Below are 19,816 nucleotides of genomic sequence, written 5' to 3' on the forward strand. Positions count from 1 at the left end.
TATGGGGCCCGGGCTGCATGGCAAAGTGTGGCATGCCTCCATAATGCTAGGACACTTATCTCAGGACCTCCATCCCCCCTCCCCCTCCCACGGCATGGCATGTCAAAGCGGCCCCAGCGATGCACCCCTAGGCGTCCAATAGCCTAGCACCCCACCCCAGTATGTCAGAGTGGCCCCAGCGCCCCTCTGCCAACCCCCATCTATGAGTTAGAATAAACATTTGCTTTATGCATTGCACAATTGTTAAATGATTGGTCTATTTAAAGGGTCTATCCAGTGCTACAAAAACATGGTCAATTTCTTTTAGAGATAGCACTACTCTTGTCTCCAGTTCAGGTGCAGTTTGCAATTAAGCTCCATTTACTTCAATGGAACTGAGCAGAAAAACCCTGCCCAAGCTGGAGACAAGAGTGGTGCTGTTTCTGGAAGAAAGTGGCCATGTTTTTGTAGCGCTGGATAACCCCTTTAAAGAACTGAAAGATTTCAGGACTTATCAGCTGCTGTATGCTATCCCCAGGAGATATAACTGGCACCTCTAAATGGAATTGCTAACAACTTGTCAGAATTTAAGGACTTGGATTTATCGGAGGCATTTAAATTTTACAGCCAAATGTTCTGTAATCTTAGACATCCAGTAGTTGCTCGGCTCTTACAAGTGTTCCCATTCATTTCAGAGAACTTGTCAATGTACAAGAAGACACAATCTGGGCAGCCACAGGTTCTATCTTCCTGCCATAAATTCTAAAGCTGCATATAGAACGTGCTATTCTGTGTTCTTCACTCGTCTGTAATTATCCGCTGTGGAAAACGGCAGCGGAAATTTTGCTGTGTACAGCATGGAACATCACTCGAGTTGTCTGTGAACTTCTAGAAGGAGACTGATGAGTTAGCAGAAGCATCAGAAATCAATGAAGAGATTAAACAATGTGCTAGTGAGTCAAACACACTTTCATCAGCCGTATTTCTCCGCTCCTGTCACCTAGGAAAAGTCTCCTTCCGGCTCTGATCAATGGTATTGTCCCCCGCAAACTGTACTGTCTATAGATTGTTAAATACTCAGATAAGCTGGAATTGCCTTGAAAAGTGACAACCAGATTTATGCAAAGCAGTTGTCACTTTTCTTAAAGAGGTATTCAGTTATTAAGATTTTTTTTTTTTTTTTTAACATTTTGTTTTATAGTAGGTTCTAAGATGCAGGAATAAATATGTTCGCACACAATAAGAAATGAATAAAGTTTTCTTAAAGGACAACTCCCATGAAAAAGTTTTTCCCAGTAATTGAAGCACACTACAAAGTTATATAACTGTGTAATGTGCTTCAATCACCTATCTGCCCCCCTTCTCTGTCTTTTCCCCGCTCCACCCCCCCACCAGGAAGTGCACTAAACTCACACAGACCTAATTACTGTCGTCACCAGTTTCTTCTCTCAGCTCCTTCTTGTGACGATGAGTCATCAGCAGGAGGGCTGGTCTAGCTCCTGTTACACCAGCCTCCCCCCTCCCCTGCCTTGTCAGGTGACTCAGCTTGCTCAGCTCCCATTGGCTGAGCAACTGCAAGCCATCTAAATCATGTCACCTGCTTATCTTCCCTAGTGACATGACATGAGTATGAGGGGAGGGGGGAGCTGCCTATGTGCTGGGAGTCAGTAACAGAGAGAAGATAAGCAAGTGACATGACTTGCAGTTGCTCAGCCAATGGGAGCTGAGCAAGCTGAGTCACCTGACAAGGCAGGGGAGGGGAAGGCTGGTGTAACAGGAGCTAGAGCAGTCCTCCTCCTGATGACCCCTCGTCACAAGAAGGAGCTGAGAGAAGAAACTGGTGACGACAGTAATTAGGTATGGATGAGTTTAGTGCACTTCCTGGTGGGGGGTGGAGGGGGGAAAAGACAGGGAAGGGAAGCAGATAGGTGATTGAAGCACATTACACAGTTATATAACTTTGTAATGTGCTTCAATTACTGGGAAAAAGTTTTTCATGGGAGTTGTCCTTTAAGTAATAAAAGCAAGAAAAATATAATACAAGATGCAAAGCTAAGTCAGATACAGAAGATACAAATACAAAGCTAAGTCAAATACAGTACAATATACTTTGCTATGCCAGGTGAGGGCCTCGCCTGTTCTTCTGGGCACTGGGGAGAGATGACTTTACACACCATCTTCTTCTGATGGTCCACCAAAATGGTGCCCCCTCTGCTTGTGTACATCAGCTTTTATAGAAGCAAACATTAATAACCACCCACGTTTATGCTCACTACTATGGCTTATATTACTACTATGGCTTATATCAGTACTATGTCTTATATCACTACTATGGCTTATATCACTACTATGGCTTATACCACTACTACGGCTTATATCACTTGTATGGCTTATATCACTACTATGGCTTACATCACTACTATGACTTATACCACTACTATGGCTTATATCATTACTATGGCTTATATTACTACTATGGCTTATATCAGTACTATGTCTTATATCACTACTATGGCTTATATCACTACTATGGCTTATACCACTACTACGGCTTATATGACTTGTATGGCTTATATCACTACTATGGCTTACATCACTACTATGACTTATACCACTACTATGGCTTATATCACTACTTTGGCTTATATTACTACTATGGCTTATATCAGTACTATGTCTTATATCACTACTATGGCTTATATCACTACTATGGCTTATACCACTACTATGACTTATACCACTACTATGGCTTATACCACTACTATAGCTTATAGACCTCCTGTCCATATTTCTAAATTCTGATCCCCTACATTCCCAGTCAGTCTCAATATAGGGTAAAAAAATATTAAAGTCAATGTTTTCTCTCCATGCTATGACAACCTCCCACTGGAAGTAATACAGAAAAAAATCTATGATTCTTTTTATAGCGACTTTATAGGGAAGGGTCTAAGCACCTTGCGTAATGTGTATGAGGGGCCCATGTTGAAGACTTTTCCTCAGAAATAACAATCCTATCAGATTTCATCGAGAGACTTTCATAAATACTTTCAGCTAAGGCGCTGCATGATCCTTTGAAATAAGAAATACTCCTCCATACACTTTCTATAAAACCTACTTCTCAGATTTGAAACAGACCATGAAATGAATATCCAAAGCCTACGATGCTTTACTTCCAGAAAACAAGAACTGTCATTCAGGCTAAAATGGGAAACAGATCTCAAGGAGAAACTCAGAGAGGAGCAATAGGTAACAACATCCCAACATAGCGCAAGTATTTAACACTGTGCAAACTATTTCGAGGCAGCAAGAAGGTAGCATCTAGCTCAATTAGTTATCCCAGTACATCTTATTCATGCTGATGGACCAGGCATAAAGAGGTGGATCCTCTGGATCACCGAGGCGTGCTGATATACTTTCTCCAAGGAGTGGACTGGAGTCTAAAGGAACTCCCAAGTCGCTATTCTCAGAGAAGGTCCCCTGTGGCCACCAACTGAAGGAACTGAAGAAGTTCTGGAGCCCAGTATAAGGCTGGGTTCACACTACGTTTTTGCAATCTGTTTTGATCCGTTTTTTTTTTGTTTTTTTTTTGACGATTGACGGATCATTGTATTTATTACACAAAGCAATAATCGTCCGAATCGGGACGATTCGGCCGATTATCGCTCCGTGGAATAGGCCCCTAAGAAAAAGCGTGAGAGTGAACAGATGACCAAAGCACAGCAGATACAGGATAACAGACACACCACGTGCCGTTACATCCAGGCAGCAGGATTCAAATGCTGATGATTCAGGTTCATAGCCTAAAGATTTGTGGTGAAAGCTATCTCTGAAAGGTGGCATCAAAGATCCGCTGTGCATATCCTTCTTCCCAGAATTCCCATTGGAGCAGGAATGGTCTATATGTTTCCTCAAGTCTTTATGACATGTTCCCTAAGGAGAAACATTACCCCTTTGGTCCCACAACCATAGACAGCCAGCACCCTGCTCTTCATTAATAATCACCAGCAACTCAGAACCAGCTGTCTACAGATTGGTAACCTCTCCTGGCTTTGCTTAAGTTCGCTGTCATGTTCTAAGGCTTCTTATATTAGTCAAACACTGCCTTAAAGGGAAACCTACCTCTAAAAGGTGGCATTAAAGAGTTGCTTTGCAGATCCCCAGAACTAATAGAAAAGGCACTATTGGGTATCTAGATTATCAAGAACAATTTCTAGAGGGGCATTCACATGTTACATAGAAGCATAGAAGATTGTCGGCAGAAATAGACCACTAGGTCCATCTAGTCTGCCCTTTTTAGTATTTCCATTCTTATTATCTTAGGATGGATATATGTCTACTGCTCGCAATCTCCCTGAACCAACTGTTTTCCAAACCGCCCTCTGAGGTCTTTGAGGAAGTGGTGGCTGGTAACAGGGCGGCACAACAACTCCTGGCTGGGATAGTCTCATCACATCAGATTGAAGTGTACTGCAGCCTAGAAATTAACCTAGACATTTGCATGCAAACTGGAAAGCTCCCCAAGTCTCAAAGGATTCTACGGAAAACCACAGCCAAAAAAGAATTACGCTGCACCAAACCAGACATCTTTCCATGCGCTGTCCATAAATATGGACGATGTGCTACGAAATGGAATTCGGAGTTTCTGGCATCATCATTCAGCCTGTCAGTACAGTAGCACAAAGATTCAAACAGATTCGGAGCTCCTGGCATCATCACAAAAGACAATGCCGGGAACTCCGAATTCTGTTCCGTAACACATCATCCGTATTTACGGACCATGCAAGGAACATATGAATGCCCCCTCAAGGTTTCTAAATATATCCAATTAAGTGCACTACTGTGATAAATTTGGGTTAACACTATAGAAAGATCTTTCCAATCACCTGATAATTGCGGCGTATTCACAGAGGACAGTGCCATATTAACATGCTAAGTGAGTTCCTGTCTCCCTTAAATAACCTCGTTGATATTACATTGGATAGTCTAATGCAGTGAGGAGGTAACGTCAGTGCGGATCTGTAGTTTACATGAATGGCTTGTGGGCTTTAATTATACAGCTCATTTATTTGTTTACTAGGTTTTTCCTATTCCGGCCAGTTGCTGATAGAAGAAATGGCTATGGAACTGGAGCTATGACTATTATTGTTGATTTACAACGTCCTCAGAACAGCGCTGCTACTGATGCTAATTCTGTGGGGTAATGGTGTGCGCATAGTACACTGTAATGTATGCATCCCATTTAAATAATTTTTTCCTGCATTCTGGTTTTATTGACAGCAAATAATATGTTGCAGCTGTATAAACCAGAAACTCGTGGCTTATATGTGCTTTTTTATACGGACTGTACCATCTGGGGCTATAGGATCCCAGACCATTGGTGCCATAGAATATGGGGGATAATGGAAACAGCTGGGATTGTATATTAAATGAATATTCCTTTCTGTAAAAGTTACACAATATGCACATTCTTAGCTTTTTAGAAGAATGACAACCATCTTTTCCTGAGTAATACAGGCGAGGAGAATGTCAGACCTGGGCCGATCAAAACTTTTGACATGTCTCTGTGACACTTTAATCCATATGTACGATTTCTGCATGAAAGTTAATTTGATTTTGTCAGTAGGTTTATGCTGTCCTATCTAATAGAAGCATAAACTAGTGACAGAGAAGCTGAGCAGAATGATGTATCAATTACATTGTTCTGTGCATCTGATTTGAAGATTTGCGTATGCTCAGTAGTCCTGGATATTCATGAGCAACAGCAAACTCTGCCCACCAGCTGCTGATTTGCAGTAATTTGTATAGGCAGTCAAGTGTGAATTAGTAGCTGAAGGGCAGGGGGAGTGTTGCGACACATATCACATTCTCCTGCATATCAGGAGAACAGATAAACAGAATGATGTAATACAACAATCTGTTCAGCATTTCTGTCGCTAGTTTATGCTGCCCTCATTTAAGGCGAAATAAACCTAATGTCAGATTTTCCTAAAATCTGCAGAATCTCAGTTAAAAAAAACCCAAAACATTGTTAAAGGGAACCAGTCACAACAAATCTGGCACTTTAGCTGGGATTTCCCACGTGTCGCATGTTAACGTGTATGCTAGCCACTGACCCTTTGTGTTAAACGGGTTATCCCCCCAAAAAAAATCTTTCAAATCAGCTGGTGTCAGAAAGTTATATAAATTTGTAATTTACTTTTATTTGAATAACTCAAGTCTTCCAGTACTTATCAGATGCTGTATGTCCTGCATGATGTGGTACTTTCTTTCTAGTCTGACACAGTGCTCTCTGCTGCCACCTCTGTCCAGGTCAGGAACTGTCCAGAGCAGTAGAGGTTTTCTAAGGGGATTTGCTACTGCTCTTGACCAGTGTCGGACTGGGGTATCTGGGGCCCGCCAGAGGAAATGATCCTGGGGGCCCACCAATAAAGAACAAGTAAAAAACAACATGTCAGGCAGTGTTAGTGCAGTTCTAAAGCTGGGGGCCCACCGGAAGATCCTCCCGTCCTTTGATGTGCCTGTCTGACACTACTCCTGTCACGGACAGAGGTGGCAGCAGAGAGCACTGTGTCCAACTGAAAATAATACACCACTTCCTGCAGGACATACAGCAGCTGATAAGTACTTTAAAGTAACTTTAACTTTCTCACATCAGGTGATTTGAAAGAAAAAAATGTCCCTTTTTACTAGATCAACATTGTGTCACGTCCCTTAGTCTTAATATAAAGACGTGAGAAATAAAGGGAAGTTGGTTTAAACAAGTACAGATTTTTAGTGCAAAGAATTAATTTGGGAACAATAATAAAACAAGGCTCATCTACTAGGGCTCTGAGGTCTGCCTTCTCTGCTGCTAACAATGCCCAGGGAAGAAGGTAAAGCTTTGCCAATGAAAAGGTTTCCCTGTGTCCTCCTGCTGGGAGCTGTTCCTGTTCTGTAATTGAGCCCTTATGTGCAGTAATTCTAAGTGCAATAAATAAATACAGCCATTCCCCACCGAGCGAGTGTGAATCAGCAGGTTATTTTCTTCTGTTTTAGTATGGCCTTCTAGATGAATGGCGTTCTTTATGTGCAGACGTATACCGTGGTTACTGAGCACCAATGCAAAATCTGGATGAGGGTCACCTACCTACTATTGAACTGGATTCCTATGTGATGGATGGGTTCTAGTTGTAACTGCAGTCATGTTTTCTTCTTTTCTTACACCTAGGCAAAAGTGCATTTAAAACTAGGTTCACCTACACACACACACTTCCTGTATAGCCTTGACTTCACTTTACTTCTAGGTAGTTAGTGCTTGGCTTCAGGCCAGGCAGGACGTGTGACACCTGTTCTCCAGAACTAGTGACTCAACCTTAATGGGTTGCTAGACTTCACCCCCAGGGAAGCCGGAGACAAGGGAGTCTCACCCTTTGCCTACGCTGTGGATTTTTCTAAACTCTAAACAGTCAACCACCTAAAGAAAGGACAGAAACACTGACTGTACTGCAGTAGAGCACAGTGCAAGTTAGCTGCTCTCTACTGAGTAGGAAGGATACTACTAGCTAGCTCCACCCAGTGACAGAGACCTGGGACTCGTACTACCCCATTAGGATGGAAACCCGACACTGAGGGGCAGAAGGCGGTCAGATGAAATAGTTGAGACTCATCCATACGTGAGTACGAGGACTTGCTTTAAGATACTATTTAGCTTCACCATATCCCGACAAAGTACTCACTAAATTTGGCAAGGGGCCCTCCTATCTGGTCCCTGACACCAGCTACTGTTAACTTCTTCTGTCATTTTCTATTTGATGTTATTGATTTTTGCACCTGAGTACCTGAACACTGTTTGTTACTACTTTTGCACTAAAGATACCTTTTTAAGTAAAGTTGAATGTTGTTTTAAAGGACAAAAGCTTTTTTCCAGTAATTGAAACACATTACGAAGTTATATAACTTTGTAATATGCTTCAATCACGTATCTGACCCCTCTTCCCTATCTTCCCCCCCTCAATCCCCCACCAGGAAGTGAAGTAAAATCATTCTTACCTAATGACTGTTGACCCCAGGCTTTTTTGTTGCAGCCGTTTTGTTACAATGACATCATCAAGAGGGAAACTGGTCTAAGCCCTGTTAGGCCAGCCTCCCTTTGTCAGATGACTCAGGTTGGTCAGCTCTGATTGGCTGAGCAAGCTATACGCCATCTAACAGTTTTACAGTCAGAAATCACAGGAGACAAAGTGCATCATGGGAAAGCCCAAACCAGGAAGTGAAGTCGCTCTCTACTGAGTAGGAAGGAGACTACTAGCTCGCTCCACCCAGTGACAAAGACCTGGGACTTGTACTACCCCATTAGGACAGAAACCTGACACTGAGGGTCAGAAGGCGGTCAAATCAAATAGCTGAGATATATCCATATGTGAGTACGAGGACTTGTTTCAAGATACTATTTAGCTTCACAACATCCTGGCAGAGTACTCACTAAATTCGGCAGGGGCCCTCCTATTCTATCAACTCATCTTCTATCAGTTTCTATTTGCTGTTATTGATTTTTGACGTACCTGAGCACTGTTTGTTACTACTTTTGCACTAAGATACCTTTTTAAAGTAAAGTTGATATCTCTGCCATCGCACCTGCGCCTACACCAAGGTCCTAATCAAGGTCCGATTGCCGTGTCCGGGGGTGGGTGTTACCACCGTGAAAAGTAGCCTCCAAACACCAGAACCCACCAGCAGGTTCAATACCAGTCCCAGCAACCCGGGCCACAGCAAAACTCCTATTATGCGCTGCTTATAGCTAGTATCCATTTACCTGGTCTGTGGCTTATCCTTCTAGGGCAGATAGGGTAGCCATTTGCACATCAGTTCCACTTTGTTAATATGTGTGAAAAACATACATTACAAATAGTACTTAAGGTGATGTGCACACCTTTGTGCCTTTACGTATCAATCTAGTTTTCAATATATATCATGTCTAGCAGTTCACTGACCTTTTTGGAAAGCTGTGTGTCTTCCAGGTGTTTTCTCTGACCTTCTTCTTTCTTGCATGAGAGAACATCATGTATGCCTAGCCCAGCAGTACTGCAACTACTGACCTTCTTGACATATGTTTTTCCTGCCCATTGGTTATCAGCCAGTGCCCTTAAGATAGGGCAGATCGCAACCTTCACTTAGGAACACTCCAAAGGAGATGTCATTTTTGATGTCTACTAGAGAGCTTGAGGGTCAGAGTTTGACATATGGATTCAAAGAAGAGAAACAATCCATATGTCATGTACCATGCAATGTACTAGGCATATAAAACACTGTGCACCGATTTTGCATGTTCCTTTAACCTCTTCATGACCTAGTCCAAAATGGCCTAAATAACCAGGCCACCTTTTTTATTTTTGCATTTCAGTTTTTTCCTGGTTTACACACAGAGGCAAGTATTCTTCCACCAGCAGTCAGGGAAAACTATTGGGACCCCCGCAATCACAGTGCAGGGGTTCTGACTGGTAAGTGACAGGAGCTCCTCCTGTCACTTACGTTTAAATGCAGCAATTGCCACGAAAAAAAGTTTTATTCTGACGATGTGGCGAGGCAGGAAGTTGATGAGGTGGGACCTAGAGCATCTGTGCCCCAGGCCTGCAGAGCCTCTGTTTATTTTTGGCACGCCCCTGGGCTGGATGGAGGCGAAGAGAGAAGCACTGCAGGTCTAAGGCATGGATGCTCAAGGCCCCACCTCATTGACTCCTTGCCTGACTGTGCCGCTGGAATACATCTTGTTTTTCACTAAAATACTGGCCCCAGGAGATAGGTCGGCTATGGTGTGATGAAGTTTACAGTGGTACCGGTGGTTTGGGGGTGGGTACCGCCCGGTACAGGTTGACTTTAAAGGGAGGCCCCACTCACTGCCGTCAGCCACCCACTCACTTAAGGGCAACGCTATCAGATTTGTTAATATTTGCCCCTTTAAAGGCCAGCCATTGCTGTAGTTGCTGTTGCCAAGTTCTGTGAACTTCTGGTGATAACATCCTGATACACGGCTACCTGCAACATAAGCTCAATGCCCAGCGGTGCCTGCTCTTCTCTTCTTTCCTGCTTGGCTCCAGACATGTTATGTCAGCTGCTAATATGCGGCTGATGTCACATGTCCGGATTCAAGCAGGAGAAGGGGCTATTCTATGTGGGGACTACACAGGGGGCTAAACTATGAGGGGGGGTCTACACAATGGGGCCTAAGTAATGTGATGTCTACATAGGGGGGCTAAACTATGTGGGGCCACACAGGGGGGCCTATATTTTGTGGGGGCTGCACGTGGGAGATATATTACGTGGGAGCTACCCAGAGGGACGTATATTATGTTGAGGCTGCAAAGGGGGGCTATACTATGTGGGGACTACTGCACAGGGGGCTATACTATATAGGTACTTTTGCACAGGGGGGCTCATACTATAGAGGGACTGCACAGAGAAATTTGATACTAAATGGGGACTGCATAGAGGAGCTTATACAATATGGGAACCTTACTACTATGTAAGGAGTGAGAGCATAATCTATTATGGGAGAGCACAGAGGGGCCTTCAAACTATATGAGGGCACAGAGGGGCTTAACTACTATATGTGCTGGAACAAGGAACCAATGTTCCTATGTTTCATGGCCGGGAAAAGTCTTCAAGACAGACCTGGCCTGTTGGAAAGGAAAAGGAAAAGTGAACGATCAGAAGCGACATCCCATGTAAGTGATTGGATGTAACTGCACTGTAATCAGTTAAATATGCTGATCTGATGCTGTGTAAACCAATACAAATCAATTTCAAAATATTTCATTAAATCTGCAACAGGTATACATGTGAATGTACATTATTAACTGTTCCACTATATTTAATTTGCTATGATGTTCCTGTGTTAAGTTTTTGGTTTGCCCAACTTTGCTTGAACATTGCCCAGCTCTCTTGCCATTCCGCTCAGCAGTGGCTAAAGCTGAAAAGGAACATGTCTGATGACCTTGTGCTTCTAATCATGGAAATAAAGATGGACTGAGTTTCTGAATACTGGCCACTCTTTACGTTTCTTTGTTTCCCCGCTGGATTCGGCTGCCGTTGATCTGGTCATTTAAGGTTACGATAAGCTGGCATATGATCAATATCCCTGATCTTTGCTCTTTCCTTTGTGTTATACTTCTTACGGTTTCGAAATATCTATAACAGTTTTGATGTGAAAGATGATAGGCTCAATAGGCCAGGACATCAAATGATTTCTAAGAGGTTGTAGAAATTTAATGTTCTTTAAATGGGATTAAAAAGTCTATCGTCCACGACTTGTTGTAATACTGTAATACAAGAAGGAAAAAGTTTAGCCTAATCTACAAGGAAAAGAGATGAAGTAATAGACTTAACCCGACGGGCTGCTATGGGGCCCATAGCATCTGGGGGCTCATCCTCGCAATACATTGGGCCCCCTAAGCTGTTATCATACTACCAAAGGAGATGCCCACCATAGGGGACACTATCTACTGTGAAGGGTAGGATAGTAGGGGAGGTGCCTATTATGGGGGACATTATGGGACATGTCTACAATTGGGGCACTGCCTACGGGGGGGGGGGGGATACCAGGGAAGATGCCGAACATATGCTATCTCTTGGGCGGAGGGCTAACAAACGGGGATTACCTACAGAGGGAGGGGGCGGGGGTGCCAATAAAAAGTTTGGCTTTTTCTATTACGTCACTGGACTAAAATCAAAAATTAGGAGAAACTTTCATTGTAGTGACAAGGCATTAACTGGGATCCATCAGGGAGGATACTACAAATACCTTATGACATGTCATCTTTTAAGATCATAAATCATAAAATGATTAGAAGTGAATGTGTGAATACAGGAATGAATGAATACTGTGCAGGAAATTTCTAGGACTTAAAAAAAAAAAGTGTGACCGTGCCAAGTGAATTTATACACATGACTGAGCTCAGAGGTGTTAGACTTGTCATAAACATGTATTTTATTCTTTATTATGCTTTCGGACATATACTGTAGCTATCACATAGACTACAAGTGACAGCACTAAGACATCTAAGAAAAGACAGGAGACCTTAGAAGTTGACAAGGAAATGAGAAAAAAGTTGTAAAAGTATAGCGAAAAAGACAGCAACCAACAAAAATAGAGATTTATCAAACATGGTGTAAAGTGAAACTGGCTCAGTGCCCCTAGCAACCAATCAGATTCCACCTCTCATTCCTCACAGACTCTTTGGAAAATGAAAGGTGGAATCTGATTGGTTGCTAGGGGCAACTGAGCCAGTTTCACTTTACACCGTGTTTGATAAATCTCATATAAATAAATTTTTACGCATTTTAGGCTCCAGAGATGCGTTATGTTACAACATAACCCGGATGGAAGTTTTCATCTTGTAGGTGTAAATTCTGTTTGACAGCCTATACATCAAGGAGAAATACTATATATTTGATTTCAGTCCTCAGTTGTCATTTTAGCTGAGCAACTCTCAATAAAGGAGGAACAAATGAACTGGAAAGTGGATGATTCTTGTCGCCATAAATTTGTGCTGATCAAGATGATGTCGAGAGTCGAGTGAGACCCTTTAGCTTCATGCAAGGTAGTGCTGCGTAGTCAGAAACTCATAGGTTTTGTCCCTCATAGCAGGCTTCCTGGATCATAGCCAAGGAACTGAGTTTGGGAGTCTTGTAATAGGAGAAAAAGTTGCACATTGTTATTCCTCTCTAGGACGTATCAGCTGCTGTATGACCTGCAGGAAGTGGTGTATTCTTTCCAGTCTGACACAGTGCTCTCTGCTGCCACCTCTGTCCATGTCAGGAACTGTCCAGAACAGGAGAGGATTTCTATGGGGATTTGCTACAGCTCTGGACAGTTCCTGACATGGACAGAGATGGCAGCAGAGAGCACTGTGTCATAATGAAAAGAATACACCACTTCCTGCAGGACATACATCAGCTGATAAGTACTGGAAGACTAAATTTTTTTTTTATAAGTTTCCGACACCAAATTTTCTGACTGTTTCTTTTCCATAACAAACTAATTATTCCCATTTTGCCCTGAATTTTATTCAGAGGATTTCTAATAAAGGATTCTTGAAATGCGCCAGTTTAGTTAAATTCCTGCCATCCTCTATAAAGCTCAGCAATGACTGCGAGCAATGAATCTGCCTCCGCCTTCCCCTCTCTCAAGTGACACTAACTTACTTTCAGCGTCATGAAAAAGTGATAGCTCGCTGCTTTTTTGTGCATTTTCAGCTGAAATGAACTGACTGCGTCTGCACCATGGGAGCATTTTTCTTCTGGAAACTGTCTCTAACCGAAGTTATGTATAGTGGTAAAAGGGACGTTGATGCAGGTCAGGACTGTGCTGTTTCCAGGCGGCTTTTACTACTGCTTTTTTTCTGCCTTCACATATAAGACAAGTGGTGGGCAATATTTTTAACACCTAAATATATATTGGATACTAAATGCTGCAGAAGAGGTGTCAAAAAGATAAAAGGACGTCATGCAAAGTGTATAAAACACGATCACATGTTGCTACAGCCAAGGCTAGGTCAAGGAGTGCTGTAGGTTAAAGGGGTTAAATGTGGTTTGGATTTAAATGTTCCCTGTTATTACCACTAAATAATACTAAATCAGCAGGGGAGGTGATTTTATTTAATTGATTCTTTTGCCTGTTTTTGATATTAAATACAACACTATAAAATCAGCAACTAAATGTCTCACTAAATGCACATGGAGAGAAGGAATCCTCTACCCGAGTATCACATCAGCAGTTCTGTGTTGGAAAAGACTTCAGAGTAGAAGGATTTAGAGGTAGTGATTTCTGACAGCCAGTCAGTAGGGAAATTAAATTGTATGCTGGGCTGTATAGCTAGAGGTATAACCAGTAGGAAGAGGGAGATTGTGATCCCGCTGTATAGAGCTCTAGTGAGACCACATCTGGAATACTGTGTCCAGTTCTGGAGACCACACGTAAAAAAAGGATATTAATAAAATAGAAAAATTGTGGAGGGCGTCAGGCATAAATCATATCAGGAAAGACTTAAAGGGGTTATCCAGTGCTACAAAAACATGGCCACTTTTTCACCACTCTTGTCTCTAGTTCATGTGTGGTTTGCGATTAGGCTCCATTTACCTTCATGGAACTGAGTTTCAAATCCTCCCAAACTGGAGACAAGAGAGGTGAAAAAGTGGCCATGTTATTGTAGCGCTGGATAACCCCTTTAAGGGTCTGAATCTGTAGGTTGGAGGAAAGAGAAAGGAGGGACATGATCAAAACCTTTAAATATGTTAAAGGACTAAATAAGGTTCAGGACTGAAGTGTTTTTAGAAAAAAAAAAAGAACTCAAGAACAAGAGGACACAGTGAGAGGTTAGTTGGGGGAAAGATCAGAAGCAACTTAAGAAAATATTACTTTACAGAAAAGATATTAAATAAACATATATCCATCCTAAGATAATAAGAAAGGGAATACTAAAAAGGCAGACTAGACAGACCAAGTGGTCTTTTTCGCCTGGCTGTGAAGCTCCACCTTGTTGACACTGTCCACTGATGTAATAAAGCAATGTTAGAGCAGAAAGTAGACACAGGCAAGTGTTATACAGGTATACTGTATATTGAATGTGCAGCATCTAGGCTTGTGGATGGTGCGGAAAGAGGTAGCAGTACCACTTTAAGGCTACCTGGAAAACATCCAGGTTTTTCCGGACTCCCTCAGGACTGTATCCAACTTCTGCAGCCACTGGTAATCAAATGCCGAACCCTTGGGTTGGGATGATCTCTAATAAAAAGTAATAAAGTGTAGTCTATGAGTGGATGACATTGTAGTTCCTCTCATCACTTTACACCATACCCTTAGGAGTTACATCACAGTTCAGTATAACTAAGGGTATAGACTGGAAATCATTATCCATATCTTCAAAAACCTCCAGCAGATCATTTTTCCCAATCAATTAACCTTATTTCACATTGAGAACCATGAACTTAGACAGGAAGTTCCCAGCAAGCATGTCTGGGAAAACTATATAATCCAAAGGGAGAATAAGAAAAGCAGATTTCTGCATGTGATGAATGAGTAACACGGCAGACAAATGAATGTAGCTTCCTATTTGTTCCTCGTTATTTTTATGTTGGGGTAATGTCCAGATTACTGAACCAGAACTTTCCCTTCTGTAACAGTTAATAGTTTTAGGTGTCATTTTTTGTACGATGTACTTGAAATGATGTATTGTGATTTGGATTAATAGTGATGTGTATTTGACAGTCCAGTAAATCATGAACAATAATTCCTTGTAAGGTATAAAGAATTTGTGGATTTTTCAGCATTCTTAAAGCGACTCTGTACCCACAATCTGACCCCCCTCCCCCCAAACCGCTTGTACCTTTGGATAGCTGCTTTTAATCCAAGACTTGGGTCCGTTTGGCAGGTGATGCAGTTAATGTAATAAAAAACAACTTTTAAAATAGCAGCCCCGTGCCCTTTGGCCGTGGCTTAGTTTGTGATGTATTAGGCTAGCACAACCTCTCTGTCCCTCCTCTGCACTATATTTCCTTTTCCTCTGCAGTGAAAACTACACAGGTGCCTTAACAATCCAGCCCATGTGCCGGGCTGACACAGGTGAGGAATAGGAGGCAATCTGCCTGGAGCATTCCTAATGATGAGGAGGGTGGGGAGGAGGGACAGAGAGGTTGTGCCAGCTTAATGCATACACAATGTAAGCCCCGGCCAAAGGGCACAGGGCTGCCAGTTTAAAAGTTGTTTTTTATGACATTAACTGCATCACCTACCGAACGGACCCCAGGACCGATCTTGGATTAAAAGCAGCTATCCGAAGGTACAAGTGTCATGAATGTGCCTGGGATGAACTCCGTGCGCCCCTCAGCTCGTGCTGCGTGGCTAAGATGGCGCTGATATTCAGTTTTTTGTATGTCTTGTGCAGTAACCTGAACCCTGTCTGAACACTGGCCTATTTCTAGTATTGTGTTCTGCCCCACCCGTCTGCTGTGTGCTCTGGCTATTAAGGAGTTACACTGCTGCCAGTTCTGATCCACAGGTGATTCTGTTTGGAACCAGGAGCCTTGTCCAATAGGGCTGGGAGTTTCTCCTTATTCCCTATAAGTGTTTGGCTGAGGCTCATTCTGGTGCCGGTATATGTATATATATATATATATATTTATATATATATATATATATATATATATATACACACATACACAGCCTTTGCTGCACAATAATTGAGCCATGTGGTAGGCTCTGTAAGCGAGCTCCATTCTACTAGATTGGCGCTCACTTCTCCTGAATATCAGGCCGTGTAGTACGGCCCTTATACTGTCCGTACACTTTCAGTAGCTGCTGACAATTCTCTCTCCCATCCGGCCCCGTCCTCCCCATACACAGGAATGTTCGGCACAGATGAATGTTCCTGTGTCCTCTATAAGAGGGATAAGCTATAGCCAGACAGATCTGATGGCGGCTTATCTCTCTGACAACAAAGAGGTTGGGTGTTGATTTTCCATCAAGTCCGACCCCCTTTGTCCACTGATGTCATCTGTCAGACTGTCCAGAGAGCCCCATACACCTTACACTGATGGCCGAACCCACCACGAGCAGCAGGTACCACCAACAAAAGTGTAAAATGTATGGGGACCTTAAATTGTTGCTACAATATTTCAGCATATGGGGCCCCACCTTCAACTGCCCAGGGCCACATTTAGTCTAAAACCGGCCCTGCAGTTCCAGGTACACGGGTGGGGGTGGTGGGACACGGGGAAGGGGGCGATTCACAGACATAACATACATTACAAAGTTGTATAACTTTGTAATGTGTGTTATTCTGTGAATAATTTTTTAGCGCCGCACAACCCCTTTAATCCCTCTTCTAAAGAAAACATCTTTAAATACCCAAATGGGCTACTCTGAGGTAATAGTAAGGAGTCAATATTTTAGGACCTCAGTCCATTAGCCAAAATGTAAAACAGGTACATAGAGCGTATCCCTTTATGCCTGTCTTAGCCTGTCTGTCAATTACAGGGATTGCCCATTGATTTCACTAAACACACTGTAGTGCTTCATTCCTCCTGTGGGGGCACTAAAAAAATCTGCTAGGTTTCCATAAAGATTAAAAATAGATTGATTATTTAAAGGGGCACTCCAGAGATAAAATCAAAATCAACAGGTGTCAGAAAGTTACACAGATTTGAAAATTACAGCTATTTAAAAAACAAAAAAAAAAAATGGAAGTCTTCAATACTTATCAGCTGCTGTATGTCCTGCAGGAAGTTGTGTATTCTTTCCACTCTTACACAGTGCTCTCTGCTAGCACCTCTATCTATGACAGGAACTGTCCAGTGCAGCAGCAAATGCCCATAGAAACCCTCTCCTGCTTTGGACAGTTCCTGTCACCGACAGAGGTGGCAGCAGAGAGCACTGTGTCAGACTTGAAAGAATACACCACTTCCTGCAGGACATACAGCAGCTGATAAGTACACGAAGGTATTTTACATAGATGTAATATACAAATCTGTATAACTTTCTGACACCAGGTAATTAACCCCCCCCCCTTCGGAGTACCCCTTTAACCATCAACCTATTTATATCTAGTATGTATGGTCACCTTAACACTATAAAACAAACAGCATTTAAGACAGTATACAGTTATTCTGGCTTTCATAATCCATGAATCTCCATGCTAGTCACATATGACAAGTCTTTTATAAGTCCTCTTTCTTGTCCATACGATACAATTATAGTAGTTTCGGTTGATCTAGTAAACATATTCAGTGCAGTTTTCCAAGACAACAACAACTGATGGGGCTTGAAAAGTGATAACCGCACTTCTGTGCCAAAATTTACTTCTAATATCTCCCCTTAATGTATCTGAAGCACATAACCCTCCGCATTACTCAGCAGGGGAACACGGGAAGAAAGTGCTACCCCAGATGAGAAGAATTGCAAATCTGAACTCCATGAGGCATGAAAACAGTGAAACTAAACGAGAATTTCATTTTAGTTCTTTTTTTTAGCTAACTACGTTCTTCTATACTATTGATTTTAGCATGCTGGGCTTCCCGACAGGACTCTCATTTACAAATGTGCCATCATGAGGAGTTAAAGAATAATTCTACCTAAAGAGTTTCTCTTCTCTCAAGATCCCAAGACTCCCACCGATTGAGAGAAGTGAGAAGTAAGTGACGTGTGTGATCGAAAGTCCAAAGCATTAGTTATCTCTTATGGTTATTTGTTACCTTAAGGGTATAAACCCACACACCGTATATGCAGCGTATTTAATGCTGCGATACGCAGCAAACTCGCAGCAGATTAGATCTAAATAACTGAACACAGCATCAAATCTGTACCAACAAATCTGCTGCATATTTGTTGCATATCTGCTGCATATACGGTGTGTGGGTTTATACCCTTAAAGTTGTTTTTATGTGAATGTCCACCCCCAGCACTATTCTGTTATTTTTCAGCAGATGATGTTCTGTTATATTTCTTTATATATACCGTATTTTCGAGTATTAAACGACTGGGCATATAAGACGACCAACTTTTCCAGTTAAAATAGAGAGTTTGGCATATACTCGCCGTATAAGACTACCCCTCCTCCAACGCACACCGAATTAATAAAAAACATCGAACAGCAGTGAGATCTGAAAGGCAGAAAAGGAGGTACAGTAATAGCGGCAGGATACAAGGGCGGGCTAGACAGGTGATAGAGGTGTGTGTTTCTGGGCACAACGCCGCTCTACCCTATCTTTTTTTTTCCATACCTCGGACGCCTGCAGCTTGCTCTGCCCTTCATACGGTCACAGCATACGGCGGGGATGCAGCCGTTTTCGAACTCTTCCCATGTAGGCGGGGACCGTAGAGTCTCCAGTCTGGTTCCAAAGTTTTCCAGCACCCACCCTATAAAACGACACCTGTCGTATAAGACAACCCCTTACTTTTGAGAAGAATTTCCTGGGTTAAAAAGTAGTCTTATACGCAGGAAAATACTGTACTTATAAATGGACCACTGTTTTTTTTTAGAAAAATTGCCTGCATTATCCATCTTATATAAATAGAAGAAGAAAAAATTCTCTCCAGCTCACGTAGTTTTCAATGCTTTATTGACTATACATGTGACACCGACGCGTTTCACACCCCACTGGGTCCTTAGGCAGGCGTGGCTGTGCATGGCGTTATACCTATTCCCTACAGGATGTTAATTTAGTTATCACCTTGCCTGTATATAGCTTGGATTCCATACAATCCATACAATCAATTTTACATTGGACACTTATTTTTTAGATGTGATCACGATATTTTTACCTTAATCATGTTTTGTATATCACTAATTTTGTATTGATTGATTAATTTGATTCAGACTATAAAATCACGTGTGTATTGATGTATTCACATGCTTGAGAAAAGTCTTGATTGTAAGACTGAAACGTCGCATACCCTGTTCATGGATTGAATAAACCTCCTTATTTTTTTCACCTTATTGGAGTGCTACAGCAATATTTTGTTTTTTATACATTGTATCCGGGTGATCTCCGGAGTGCAGTTGGCACCCACGTCTACGTCTACGAGTGCCGCGTTATCATTACAAACTTGCCTGTATATAGCTTGGATTCCATACAGATAGCTGGATTAAATGCAGAAAAACCATGACTAAGGACCCAGTGGGGTCTGAAACGCGTCGGTGTCACATGTATAGTCAATAAAGCATTGAAAACTACATGAGCTGGAGAGGATTTTTTCTTCTTCTATTTATATGTGATTTGCCCCGGAGTCCAGGGGAAGTCTCTCCGTGCTCAACCATTCAGGCAATCAAGCCAGGAGACATGCCTGACTAATTGGACTGGGTGCTGA

General features: G+C 42.3%; 1 long non-coding RNA gene across 1 annotated transcript in view; it reads left to right on the top strand.

Annotated features, from left to right (window-relative positions):
• The first annotated feature begins 12,296 nt into the window (after positions 1 to 12,296).
• LOC138782181 (uncharacterized) overlaps positions 12,297 to 19,816 on the top strand; it is a 32,494-nt gene continuing 24,974 nt past the window's right edge. Inside the window, exons 1-2 of the long non-coding RNA XR_011361590.1 lie at positions 12,297 to 12,554; positions 18,012 to 18,140. This is a non-coding gene — a long non-coding RNA (uncharacterized lncRNA). The remainder of the gene's footprint in view (positions 12,555 to 18,011; positions 18,141 to 19,816) is intronic.

This window comes from Dendropsophus ebraccatus, chromosome 1 (assembly GCF_027789765.1).
Source record: "Dendropsophus ebraccatus isolate aDenEbr1 chromosome 1, aDenEbr1.pat, whole genome shotgun sequence".
NCBI lineage: Eukaryota > Metazoa > Chordata > Amphibia > Anura > Hylidae > Dendropsophus > Dendropsophus ebraccatus.